Source organism: Dasypus novemcinctus (genome assembly GCF_030445035.2).
Source record: "Dasypus novemcinctus isolate mDasNov1 chromosome Y unlocalized genomic scaffold, mDasNov1.1.hap2 SUPER_Y_unloc_2, whole genome shotgun sequence".
NCBI lineage: Eukaryota > Metazoa > Chordata > Mammalia > Cingulata > Dasypodidae > Dasypus > Dasypus novemcinctus.
Window position 1 is genome coordinate 268,223 of NW_027261978.1, and position 13,752 is coordinate 281,974.

At 32.9% G+C, this 13,752-nt stretch overlaps 1 pseudogene; it reads right to left on the reverse strand.

Moving 5' to 3' along the window:
* LOC139438605 (lysine-specific demethylase 6A-like) overlaps window positions 1–13,752 on the reverse strand; it is a 68,318-nt pseudogene that overhangs the window by 32,599 nt on the left and 21,967 nt on the right.

Sequence of the window (13,752 nt, forward strand, 5' to 3'; positions counted from 1 at the left end):
GTTTTTACATAAATGCCCTATTTCAAGGTGAGGAAGTGTCTTTCTATTCTTTGTTTTCTAAGTTTGTAATCAAGAAAGGAGCTATATTTTGTCAAATATCTTTTATCATGAATTGTAAAGATCATGTTTTCCCCTTTCATTCTGTTAATGTGGTGCATTAAATATGTTATTATGTTGAACCACCTTTACACACCTGGGATAATTCCTACAAAATCATGGTGTCTAATTATTTTTTTTTCCTTTTTTATAACTCTTTTAAAGTACTGTTTGCTTGTATTTTGTTGAGGATTTCTGCATTTATGTATTCATTAGAAATAATGGTCTGTAATTTTCTTCTCATGGGATATCTTTACTGGATTTGGTTTTAGGATGATGATGGAATGTATTAATTTACTTTCTTATGTTGACCCTCTTTAATTTTTTGGAAGAGTTTCAGCAGGTTTGGAATTAAGTATTCTTGGATGTTTAGGAAAATTCTACTGTGAAGTCATATGGTTTTAGTCTTTTCTTTGTTGGGAGGTTTTCAATTGCTGATTCAATCTCTTCACTAGTTAAAGTTTATTGAACTATTTATTCCATTTCCTCCTGTGGTAGTTTCTGTGTTTCCAGGAATTTCTCGATGTCACCTAGAGAATACAATTTTGTAATGTTTCCATATAGGAAAATTAATTCTAAATATATCAAAGACCTAAATAAATGCTAAAAACACAAAACTCTGAAAAGACAACATAAGGTAAAACCTTCAGGGCCTTTTATTAGGCAAAAGACAAGACTACAGAAAGGTAGAAAATACTGCAAGTAATATATCTAATAAGCACTTCATATCCAAAATTTATTAAGAATCCCTAGAATGTAACAAGCAGACAACAGCCTAATTAAACAACATGAAAAGGATTTGAATACACATTTTTGCAAAGATTTTCAAATGACCAATACTCATATAAAAAGATGGTCAAAATCATAAGCCTCTAAGAAAATGAAAATCAAAACCTCAATGAGATACCACTTCACACCTACTAGGATGGCTATTTTTTATTGGAAAAAAAAAAAGAATATGAAAAGCAAGGATATGAAGAAATAGGAACCCGTGTACATCAGTGGTGGGAATGTAAAATAGTGCAGACCTTGTGGAAACCAATGTGGTATTTCCTTATGAAATTAAATAAGATAGCAGTATGTTATGCAATTTCATTTCTACATATATAACCCAAAGACCTCAAAAGAGGGATTAAGTGGATATGTGGGGAAATGATGTGGTTCAACCAATTGGTTCCTATCTACCATATAGGAGGTCCAGGTTTTGATGCCCAGGATCTCCTGGTGAGGGCAAGCTGGCCCACACAGTGAGATGGTCCACACAGGGTTCCAGCCCACAGGGGAATGCCAGCCAACATGGAGAACTGGTGCAGCAAGATGATGCAACAAGAGAAACAGAGGAGAGAAAATGAGAAGACATTGCAGAACAGGGAGCTGAGGTGGTATAAGAGAGTAACAGCCTCTCTCCTACTCTGGAAGGTCCCAGGATTGGTTCCCAGAACCACCTAATGAGAATACAAGCGGACACAGAAGAACACACAGCAAATGGACACAGAGAGCAGACAATGGGGGGAAAGAGGTCGGGGAGGGGGAAGAAATAAGAAAAATAAATCTTAAAAAAAAAAAGAATATTTACACACCATTGTTCATAGCAATAGGAAGTTACTGAAAATGTCTACAGTGACTTTATCCTTTATATGTGACCATTTCCAACTATAAACCTACCATTGTAATGGTTACTCTAGAGAAGTCTTACCTTTGTATATGAACATTTCTATTGATAGGGTGACCACTCCACCTTCCTCTGGTTGATAGCCATATGAAAAATCATGTAACTGATTTTTAGTATTCCCCTCTCCTGGATGTCTTGATCTCTGATAATGGTTTTACCTTTGTGATTCACAGACCACCACCCCCACACCTACCCCCATCCTTTGCAGCCCTTAATGTTTATTAATGAAAGAACCGGTTCAAACTCCACCCCAATTACTCATTGGCATCCTGGTGTTTTAAATAGAGAATTTCTGCAAATCTGGAGACAGTTTTGGCCACGAAGCTACTGTGTTCCATTGTTTGTGCAATTAAATGAACACTTCCTCTCTGAGTGACTGGTGTCTTTTAAATCCAGGAACTGAATTTAAAGATATACCAGGAGAAAAGAATCTGCTTTGACAGGAATCACTTTATACTGCTTATAGGAAGTAAAATTGTTCAGCCACTTTGGATTGGAGTTCGGGAGAATCTTTGAAAGTTTAACATATATGTACCACCCAAAACAGCAATTCCATGCACAGGTTTCTACCCCTAGACAGAGAAATAAAACCCATCAAAAGACTTCAGGATGCTTACAGTAACATGACATATAACACCAAAAAAAAAAAATTTCTAATCTAGTAAATGGTTAAATAAAAAGTTGCTATATATACATGAGAATATTACTCAGCTATAAAAAGCATTTATTATTATATATAACAATGAAATTTAACATCAAAAACATGTTAAGTAGAAGAATATAGGTATAAAAGACTAAATGTTTTATCATACCATTTGTATGAAATTCCTTGAAAAGTAAAACTGTAGAGATGGATGGCAGATTAGTGTTGCCTCAGCTAGGGATATTGGTAAGAACTGACTGAAGAGAACAAGGGAACATTTAGGGGTTAGGGAAATATTCTAAAACTAGTTTGTTGATGGATATTCAACTGTATCCAATGTCAAAATATAACTTTATTCATTGAAAGTGGGTAAATTTAATAGTTTGGAAATTATCCTTAATAAACTAAGCAAAAAAAAAAAAAGGATCATGCCATTCATCAATTCAAAGCACTCCTACAGTTTTCCTTTTTTAAGAGTAAAATCCAATGTCTGTATAGTGACTCACATGGCTAAACAAATTCTACAGTCGTGTCCTCATTAGTATAGTGGTGAGTATCCCCATCTGTCAAATCCTACATATCACATTACTACCCAAACCTTCAGTTTTCTCAGATTACTCCTGGTTTATACTATTTAGTTAAGTGGCTTTCTTGTTTCTCCTCAAATCAGCTGAGGACCCACTGCTCCTTAGTTATCCCAATGATCTTCATTGGTTTGTCAGCAACTCTTTGAAGTATTTAATCAAATGTCAGCACCTCAGTGAAGCCTTTCCTGATCTTGCTCTTTGTTATGATAACTCTTGAATGTTCAGTGTCCAGAACTCTGTACCTCTCGTCTCTGACAAGTTTTGACTGTATTTCAAGAAAAAACGTAAAGTTATCAGATATGTATGGCAGGGGATGGATAAAAGGATTGAAAAGTAACTGCTAAGCATTAGGGGGTTTTCTTTTGGGAGTAATGAAAATGCAAAACATTTACGGTAGTGATGAATACACAATTCTGTGATTACACCATCTTATTCCTCCATAAAAATTAATAAAATTAATCTTAGTTTTAGGGAAAACAAAATCTATGTAGCAGCATAACACACTGAACCGTAAGCTAAATCATGAACTAATATATTATGAAAAAGTGTTTTCATCAATTGTAACAAATGTACCACACAAATACAAGTTGTGATAATTAATAATACGGTGCTATTTGGAAATCCTATATGTTACACATGATTTTTCACAATTACTTGAATTTAAAAAAAAACTTAATCTACTTTTTACTAAATGACCTACAACAACACTGTTTAGAATGTGTTCCAGCAAGAAGCTACATATTTCCTCTATGGTTGAATAATAAAGTCTCTACATGTAATATGCTAGAATTTTAACCATCTGAGTCTTCAATTCCACTCTGGGCACTCACTATGGAAATAAACCCAAAAAATACAGAAGAACAACTGCATAAAAATGACACATCATAGTGTAATATACAGAAGTAAAAGGTTTAAAAACAAAGTAACAATGGAGCAAATATATCATATATCTGATAAAAAGGACATTCATGAAATTCTAGACTCTAAACTAAATGCTCACATTTCATACTCTTAACTTCACTAGCCTCATTTTATCTTTCCTTTCTCCTTCCAAATTCCCTCAATTTTCTGAGACTAATATCATGGCCCCCCTAATTACTCAGCATTCTCATACTTACACTATTCCTTGTAATTAACGGTAACTGAAACTTTATTAGTTTTTCACCTATTAGCATGAATCCATAACAGTCAGCATCTGGTAAATAGGGAATTGTGAATATATAAGTATTTCAGATTATCTGACATATTATATAAGTATATTAATTTTATAGTGAGTAAACACATAGTAACACTTAAAACTCTCATATAATTATGAATTGTTTAAAAGAGTTTTATAGATAGAATCAGTTCCTAATTTTTTTCTTATTCCTCCAAAATGTACACATATCACAGGAAGAAATATTCTATGAGAAACTAACAAAACAGCTAGTGTTGGTGTTACCTGAATGGAATTAGATAGCTGTTTTCTCCATGGCTCCTCTGTACTGCTGGTCAAGTTTGTGCAGTTATGGGTAGATTGAGTGTGTTTCGCTGTAGGTAAGGCACATTTCCATCACTTCCATTTCCTTTTATACAATTACTGCCTACCAAAATAATTTCTGAACTCCCTAGCATTTTGGATGTGCTGCAAGGAACACAGCCTGCAGGAAAAGGTCCATTGGACAAAGGCTGCCCAGGACAAGCAGGGCGAACTCCAGGGTGAGAGATGCTAGGCTCTCTGGTCACAGCAGCATGTGGCTGCTGGCCTGAGATAGAGTTTGGAGGCAGTGATGAGTCAGTTACTGGCCCGTTAGGAATTCCAGTAGATTGTAAGTAAGCAACTCCTGTTTGTCTCATGTTCAAAAACAAGAAATAAAACCTGCTTGTGTGACTTCAAAAATATATAACCAATTTCTTTCCAATTTTATTCTACATTTAATTACTCTATGTTAAAAAATATATACACTGTGAAAACAAGAAATTATGTTCATTTTTAGCTATCACACTTGTAGAGTAGAGCAGAAATCTGTTTCATTTTATAATCAAAGGAAAGACCATTTATTAACAACATAATAAAAAAAAGAAAATAACTGAAAATTAAAAATAATGAATCAGAAATTTATAAATCCTTTTCTCACTATCTAATGAGGGATTTCTAAATTCCATTCAATTGTACATACTTGCCAAAGCCTTTAATCCAACAAACCTTAAAATGTTTCCTCCTAAATTTGGGATATTTAATTATGAAGTAAATAAAAATTCTAACTGCTTACAATGCATATCAAATATTACATAAAACATAGTAGTGCCCCAGGTTTTTTGTACTAAATTAATTTATGACAATTTTCTCTAAAAAGCTCTGTCCACTATTATTTTAAAATGTTCTGATTAAAGAATTCTACAGAATGCTGTCAGAAGGTAAAATGAATCATTAACATACAGGGATAAATTTTAGAATATAAATGCTATACACACTTGGTGTTGCTGCATTAAGACAAACTAACTTTTAACTGTCCCAGCATCAGTTTCTGTGCTGGATTTAAATTATCTCTATTCACACGCAGCTGTTTCAAATGCTAGAGAAAGAAAAGAAGAATATTATGAAACAAATCTAATGAATATCATGTTATAAAACAAACCCTTATTGATAAAACTCAGAACTTTTCTGGTCAAAGATAGTAATGTCTGACAAATAATTTTCCATGTCTTTTCTGAAGTCTGAGAAAAGTAGGAAAAAATGAAAAAATTCACCACCTGAACAAGGGTGCACTGTGAAGTTTGAATTTCTAATCTTCACATAGAAAGAGATTTAAGTGTTAAGTGCTTAAGGCAGCATTGTTTATAATACTGACAATGGAAATGATGTGGATGACCCATAACAGAATTCTCACCAAATAATGGATGCATTAATATACATACTGTGTCTGTATAATGTATAGACATAATAAAAGCAGAAATGCTCTACATAGACATGGGAAGGTCTCACAGCTACATTCTTGAGGAAAAAAACAAAGTCCTTTTCTATACACTCATAGGCATTTTACCTTTCATTTATAGAAGAAAGTCAAAAAGGAATATATGAGGGAAAAAGGTCATATATGTTTATGCATGCACAAAATACCTCTGGAAAAAAATAAGGAACTAAGAAGACTAGGTGTATTTGGCAAAGGGAAATATGTGGCTAAGAGAAGGAACTTTAAAGAGGTTCTACCTTATATATCCTCTACTTTCTAATAGTTCTTAATAACACATGAATATATTACTTCTTTATGAAATACAAAACACAACAAGCATAATTTCTGACACTGGAAAATGGAGGCTCATTTTAATTATGTATACACTTACTTAATTTACTGCCATTCAAATTTTAATAATTAATACTGAAAGAATTAAAGTGCCTCTACTGCTTTAACATAGAAATAGAAAACTCAGAATAATATCCTTACCTGTAATTTCTGTGGTGTCAGACACCACAAATGAACTTGTTGCTGTTCTGGAGCATGTGAAACAATATGGCCACTACTCCAGGTATCAGAAATATTCTAAAGAAAAATTATTTAAAAAATTAAAGACTATTTGGCTAAATCCTCATAATAAAAATAATGACTAGTGGGAAATCAAATGACTATGAATTGAGTATATATATTTAATATTCACTTGGGTAAAAAGGATTTATTATTTTAAATAAGTAATAGGATAATACACATAATCAATTTGGAAAATTGTACATTTAAAACATGTATTGATTCCTTAAACTACCCAAAAAGGTTCATACCTAAACCATTACCAATGTATCTAAGGAGGCTGTCCATTAACTCCAACATTCATTTTATTTCATTGTTATAAATTATAGTGAAAAGTATGTTAGGATTATAAAATCAGGAAGATAAATAATTATTTGATAAACTTATCCCCTACTTTATTTATTTAATAGAATGCTAAGATTCCGGGATAGAAAACCTTTTAAAAAAGAAGCAAGTTAGTTTAAAATCTTTTCACTCCCTAATGTCCACAAATTTAAAGCACAGGACAGGTTGTCTACTACACTATCTACTATCTAGTACATAACCTCAGGAGTGTTGGAGCTTCTTTATTGACTGGAATTTTTTAGTTTTTCTAAAGTGCACCTATACCTTTGTTGGACTAAATGTTCTTTTCCTCTTGACAGGACTGCACAGGACATCTACTTGGCTAGAAGTCATCATGTGTACTGGCAAGGAGTGCTGTGAAATTGGCGCATGATTGAGGCCTAATACAGGTTCAGTATTTGGATGATGAGGTTTAAAATCCTAAGAATCACAGGGGAAGACAAAAACCTGGTTCTGGATATTCTTAATTCATTCCTTTAAACTTGTGACACTTATAAGCTGCATACTTTTCAAAGGGATGTGGACATAAGTGATTGTAAATATTGAAAATCAAAATCAAAGGAATCACCAATGGAAGAATGTTATCTACTTAGAAAACCACATTTTGCTTTGTTTTTTAATTAACCCCTAAAATATTTTTATTGAAACCTTAATTTCAAATGCATGAGAATAAAAAAGCTTTTAAACTTGTATTCAAATTTCCTCCCATATTGGAGGGAATTTTATTTTGAATTCATTATCTCTTCACTTAAATAAAAGATTTTCTAGACTTAGTAAAGTAGGTTGACCACTAGAGAATGAAAAAAACCCTTAAAGCTGGGCACCTACAGAACTTATTATGTCACTTCTCACCTGCTGTACTGTGTTCAAGGCACCCTGCCTGGAGGAAAGCTTTGTGGGGATTGGTAGGCTCCATACCTCCTCTATACTAGGAAGTAATTTTGTTTATATTGTGGAAGGTTACACAACTGACCCTAGGAAAATTTATGTAAAAAGCAAATTAATACAAGCCCATTTGAGTAAGAGCAAGTGAATTAAATCTCCGTCAAGAATCTAGCTGCTTATTTTGTTCAAAAAGAAACAGATTCTAATTTTGGGACTTTGAGAAAGATGGTAGTATAAAGACCAGGCAGAATATACTTTGTGAATATGAGAACAAAGCTGAACTCTTTTACAGAGTTCTCACAGGCATCTTCACACAATTTCAAGCACAAGTAACAAATTGTGTTTGTTTCTTTAAAATGTGTTCCTGAGTGTGATGGAACACTCAGATGTGATCTTTATTCACAAGCCTATCTGGTAACTTTTACCAGACTGTGGTTGGTGCTGGGGTTTAGTGTATACTCAGGGGACCTGAATCTCTCAACTGTCCATGTGATAGCCAGGCCCTGAACCTCAACAGACTTGCAACTCCTACCATCTGGTTTAATGAACTTACTCCAGCCGCCTAAAAGGAAGTGAAGAAAGTCAACCACCACATCAGGGAGCCAAGAGTGCCTACAACTGCAAGCAGGAGAACTGCACCCATCATCCATGTGGAATCTAACCCCCTCTTGATTATAGAGGTGGAGCGGACATAAACATCCCAGGGTCCACAGAATGGAAGAACAGAGTATGCATTAGAGTAGACTTACTGTTATTCTATTCTGGAACTATTGTGATTAGTAATGGAAGAAAATGTAGCATTGATGTGGAGAAAGCAACCATGGTAGCCGCTATGGGTAGGGAGAGGGAAGAAGAGATATCATGTGGGGGCATTTTCAGGACTTGGAATTGTCCCGGGTGGTACTGCAGGGGCAGTTGCTGGACATTGTAGGTCCTGCCATGGCCCCTGGGTGGACCGGGTGAGAGTGTAAACTACAATGTAAACCATTGCATTCACCAAATGCAATGAATGTGCCATGATAATGAAAGAGGTTGTTGATGTGGGAGGGCTGGGGTAAGTGGGGTGGAGGTTATACGGGGACCTCATATTTTTTTAATGTAACATTAAAATAAGTAAATAAAAGAAAAAAGAACAAAATTATCACAACTTAAAAAGTAAACAATGTACAGACAAATTAAGTAAATTCTTACCCAGCAAAAATGTAAATGTGGAAAAATGTATTTTAAAAAAATACCATATCTTATTTAAAATATAAAAATAAAATAATACCACAAACTATTACAAAATAAGAAAACAAGTTATTGAAATAAAAGCACAGCTAAACAAATATTCCAGCCACCCTCCTCCTGACTGTGTATCATGGAGAAAAATGTGTCTTTTAAAATAAGCTATTTTAAAATAATACCTGTAAATATTTAAATCTTCCTGCAAGGGCAAAGCTATTATGACAATATTTGCTTCTACTTGCATTTAAATGGCATTTAATGGCATCCTGAGGTTGGCTGCAGAATGCATACAGAATGCTGAGATCCATCCAGGCTGCAGAATGCCCATAATCTAATTGTACAGCACAAATAGGTGCCTGTAGGGCATCCATAGGCTGGTTTTGCTGCTGATACAGTACAGTGGAAAGAGAAATGAAGAATAGCTGACTAAATATGACTACTTGATTTTATATTACAAATTATATAGTATTATCAGTGAATATTCCTTGTCTATCAACTAAACTTCTTAAATAGACTTACCCTATTGAACACCAGGTATCTACACTTGCTTCTGATTGATCAATAGATTGCCTGCAAGATATGAAGTCATCTTGAACCTTTCTAAAACTTGAATAGCAATTTGGTGTGATGAAAACAGTCTAGAAACAGAGTGGTAAAAGTTACATAAAATTGTTGACGTACTTATTACCTAAGGGTTGACCAATGAAAAATGGTTAATATAAGTTTTACATATTTTACACAATGAAAAATAAGTAAAATTTATTTTAAGAAAAGAGGGAGAGATTTAAGATAGACACCTTGATAAGCAAAAACTAGAGGAGATCAGCCATATACAAAGTGCAGATGAATATGTACGTTGAAAGGCAAAGATATTACACAATAAAATTAAGCCACATGAAGAAATGGAGATTTCAGATTTCCTGTAGGGTAACAACATGGGTATATGTAAATACCAGGTTGATAGTATTTTTTGGTTTGTAACTTCACTTTTTTTTCCTAAATGAATTAAAAAGTAAATATATGACTGTAAGGTAAGTCATAATGTATAAAAACATGTGCCTTGTGATAATAACTTCATAAAGGTGGGGGAATTGAGAGGTACAGAAACACTGCATAAATTATTGAAATTAAGGCGGTATCTAAACAAGTGTTTGTTAAAAGATTTAGGATGTTAAATTTAAGCCCATAGTAACTACATAAATTATTATATACATTTAGAGCGACAGAATTGAGAGAATGGGTGCTAGGGATGAGAGTCAGGGGTAATGGTGAGTTAACACACAGGGATTCAGGATGTCCATCAGGGAAGAAGGGGAAGTTTTAGGAATGAAAGGGTGAGGCTTTAGCAATACTGCAAATGTGATTAATCCCACTGAATGGTATGCTTGGGAGTGGCTGAGATAGGAACATTTATATTATATGTATGTTCTCACAATAAAAGAAAAGGAAACAGCAATTAAAGAGACAATGACAATTAAGTGCAAAACTTGATCCTAGATGGAAACTAAGAAAGGAGGAGGAAAGGTTCCAAAGAACATTATTGGGACAAATGAAATCAGTGGCATATAAAGATTGTAAAGTCCTAATGAAAGAAATTGTTGATGTTGGAAGAGTGGGGGATGTGGGGAGTAGGTATATGGGAATTTCTTACATTTTTTAATGTAACATTTTGTGTGATCTATATCTCTTTTAAAAAAATAAATTAAAAATTTAAAAAACCCTGTAAAGTTTATATCGATGTTAAATTACTTCAACTTGATTAAATGCACTTGGATGGTTACATAATTGAAGATATTTGTTCCATATGAGAGTATTATATCTTCAAGGAGCATAATGTACACAATCCATTCTCAAATGTTTAGAAAATGGACGGATGGATGGATGGATGGATAAATAGATATAGCACTTGTGGCAAAACGTCAAAAGAAATAGCAAAGTTGGAAATATGTTCAAATTGGATAGGTGTTTGGGAGCTGAGGCAACTTCCGGGGAATTTAAAATTCACCTTAATAACTTGTACAATGGAACTTGGGAGATTAAATCTAATTTTCTCATTTAATAGGTTAATGAAAATTAAGATATCAACTGGTTTATATGGAAAATCAATAATTACACAAATAGTCTGTGGTAAACTCATAACTTGAATCCAAATCTTAGCTCTCAGGCACTGATCTTTCCACCATACCAAAATACAATCTGATGGTAATAAAACACATAATCTATCAGCTTCATCTACATTATATATGCAGGTATACAAGCAGAAAAAAATAATAATAGTGATATCTGAGAAGACTGAAACTTTAGGATTCTTACTTCAATACTCCAAGTAAGGAAAGGCCAAGTTATTTTGGATTGCAAAAATCTATTATTACATGAACTTTCCCTGCAAACCCATTTTCTCAATTTAAGATTTCAAGTAGAACTGTGGCTGAGATATATGCTTAATGCACGTATTTCCACAGTAAGGTGCAAAACTGGTAATCACAATTAAAAAACAAGTTTCTTCAAGCTACTAACAGTCTTCTGGCTATAAAGAAATCAATTCTCTTTTCTTTTATGTAAATATATTAAGAAATGATAGAAATCAGAGTGAATGTAATTATTTAATAGAAAAATCATACAAGTGATTTCTGAAAGGACAAAGATTTTTTAGAAACCAGCAATTCTAGTAGGATGAAAACAAAATTTAATGAGGAAAGTAAGAAATGACTCACTAAAAGCAATTCATCCTATTAGAAAGTACAAACAAAGCTGGTATCAATTTTACCTCCCAGAAATCTTATTTATTTATTTATTTATTTATTTATTTATTTATTTATTTATTTAGATATCAGATTGAACCTGACCCTGAGACCTCATATGTGGGAAGCCAGCACTCTGCTAGTGAGCCGCATCAGCTCTCCTAGGTTGTTGGGTTTTTTTCCGGTTATTTTTTGCTTGTTGTTTTCTTTCTTTCTTTCTTTCTTTTTTTAGGCACTAGCAACTAAACTCAGTATCTTCCACATGGAAAGCTCAACCACTTGCCTAATATCCACTCCTGAAATCTTTTGTTTTAATGTACTTAAAATATTGAGTCACTGGCCAGATTATACTACATAACATTTTAGACTGAAAATCAACTCTCAAGCAGAAATAAACAAAGGCACACACAGTATCTAGTAAGTATCACCTTCCAAGGAAGTAACAAGATTGGCCAGAATTAAGCTCTGTCTCCAGAGACCTTTGCAGATATTGAATAGCATTGCTTTCCTTAGTGACTTTGTCTCCTAGTAGATCTATGATGCATCAAATCTAAAATAAAAACATTAAAAGCAATTATCCCTGATACAAATATTGTTCTAGTTTTAAGAATATGAAGCAGTAAAATTAAAATATTTCAGTGAATTTATTAATTTAGCTTGAATTACAAAGCCAAAATTGGAAACTATCAAAGTTATAGGAAAGTGCCCAAATTTTTGCTTAATAAATACTTACAATTCTGGCTATACTACATGGTCAATCAAAAGACTGGATGATGTAGTAGTATATATGAAACCATCAAATTAAATAAGAAGCAATATTTCAGTTGTGAATAAATTAAATTTCACCTCTAATTATATAGGATATATAAAATAAATATCCCTTATTTCTATTTTTAAAATGGTAGCTATGCTACAGAAAACATGGATTATGAAACTATATATTAGTAAGACAACAATACATTTGTATTCTTCCTTGCTCTTCCTTTAATTCTCTTGTTACTATTAATAAGAAAAAGACCTGATGAAACTGAGACCTAAAGGGAAATGTTTGTGTCATTGGCAAACAGCCAAAGAGGCTCAATATACAAATAAAATCAAGTAGGAAAGTATACTTATGTTCATCAAAGAATGTAGTTATAAAAGCACCAAAAGCTTCCTTTTATATGCTCTGAAATATAGTTTATAGTCTAATATAATGGATATTCAGACACAGATGATACCAAAATCATTCAATCTATTTCTTTAGTTTCAAAGGTATGTGCATTTTTCTTATGACACATTTTTTTCAGTAAAGCAGGAATTCATAAATACTTAAAAGAATAATTTGCATTAAAATTTTATTAGAATGAATGACCTGACTATTCTACAGTCAACACTTCATTTCCTTAACTAACAATGAACATACAAATGTTTCTAGTGTCCTAATAAACATTTCTAGAGGTTTAATTGAAAAAAAACTTAAGATATTCCTCCATTTCATATCATAATACTTACATCAAAATCATTCATTTGATATACATTAATATGAAGAAAAAGGAATATTCTTAACTGTTTTTGAAAGTACAAACAACATATATACATTATGAAAACATTCATAATTCCATAATTGGTTAAAAATTATGAATGAACTACTAGCTCATGTAACATTTAAAAAAAAAACAATAAAAAAGAAAAAAACTGAAAAAAGAAAATATAAAAAGCACTCAACAAAAACAACAAGGCACCCAAATATTAAATATCTCCAAGACAGCTAAGCAACAAAATAAACAGTTGGGAATATGAGTACTAACGTCTGACAGATAAAGAGAGAATTCTTACGGCTAGCATTCCTCCTTTATCTTACATTTGAGAACAAACTGCTTTGAAAAGCTACAGTGTTAGATATTTTATAATTTATAGTCGTGTTTCCTATAATTTACATTTCAACAAACTATGAAAAAAATTTAACACCCACACAAAGGCTATGTGAATAATTTTAGTACCTCTAGCTTCCAAGCATGGTAAGCTCAAGGAAGTACTTTAATTCCTCCTGTGGTCAAGTGTTGGGGGATAA